Source organism: Rhagoletis pomonella, unplaced genomic scaffold, assembly GCF_013731165.1.
Source record: "Rhagoletis pomonella isolate Grant_MI unplaced genomic scaffold, Rhpom_1.0 Rhpom_scaffold_00008, whole genome shotgun sequence".
Taxonomy (NCBI): domain Eukaryota; kingdom Metazoa; phylum Arthropoda; class Insecta; order Diptera; family Tephritidae; genus Rhagoletis; species Rhagoletis pomonella.
The window spans coordinates 31218922-31220126 of record NW_023458562.1 but is presented as its reverse complement, the minus strand read 5'-3'; positions in this window follow the sequence as shown (position 1 = coordinate 31220126).

Sequence of the window (1205 nt, the reverse complement as noted above, 5' to 3'; positions counted from 1 at the left end):
TTTCGTGATTTGTGGTATGGATTATGGTTCCGCCCATCCCGAAATTCAATTTTTAATTGTACCGCGGGTACCGAAATCTATCACCCGGAAAAATTCACATGTCTTTCAAATTAATATTTTAAATAATAAAAAAGAAAATGAAAGATCTGGCAGTGACGTGGCTCCCACAGGTCCCGACATTCCTCGCCCATCTCTAGTATGAGTGTTCATGCGTGATAGAATGGTCCAATTCATTGAAGAATCTTGGGAGATTGTTAGATGCGCACTTGAAACTTGGTTTAAAGGGAAGATGGCTTGGAAGTCGTTCGCTGGAAACCCCATTCAGCTGTTATGTATCGCCATTAAGCAGAGGCATCCCTCGCCTTTTATTTTCCATGTAAGACGCTTGGCTTTTAGTTCGTGTATGAACAGGACACTGGTTGTGGTTAAGATATGTATGTCTTTGAGTTAGCTCTAACTTACGATAAGATGTGCAGGGGATGTGTAATGAATTATGAGACTGTGGAGCACATACTATGTGAATCTGAAGGCAGCTGCCAAAGGGGGGTACATAAAGTTAAGAATTTTGTGGTTATTCTGAATACTGCTCATAGGCCTAGGGATTCGCTAGTTATCCGGTAAAAGTTTTTCTGGTTGCGCTATGAGTCTTAATGGTCTTTGCGAACCTCGCAGTCGTTTCTGTTAATAAATCCCTCTTCAATATTGCGGGATCGGGATCAGCATTGGCATCGGTATCGTTATCTCTACCATCAGTGCTACGCTTGTAGCTAGCGCTCGCTTTATTAACAGCTGAATATTGAGGTTAAGTGCATTTTTTATGAGGCGCACATATGTATGTAAGGGAAAAGAGACAAAAGCATAATGCAACAAAAATAACATACCAGTCAAATTGCTATACGATCATATTGATTTTGTTAACGCAATATTTTGACACTGACATAATGACAGCTTATAGCAACCAAGAAAATTACCCCTGAAAGCAGATGAACCAACTGCTATTAAAAATCTTTAGCGCACACGAAAAGCAATTAAGGGTTAAAAACAGACAAACGAGAAAATACGATAATTTTTTACGCCACCAAAATGCAGCAAAAAATAAACAAATAAAAACAAATACATATAGTATACAATAAGAAAGCGGCAACGCATAGAAGGGAGTAATATAAAATAACACAAATTAAAGCCAATTTATATCCATTTGTAAG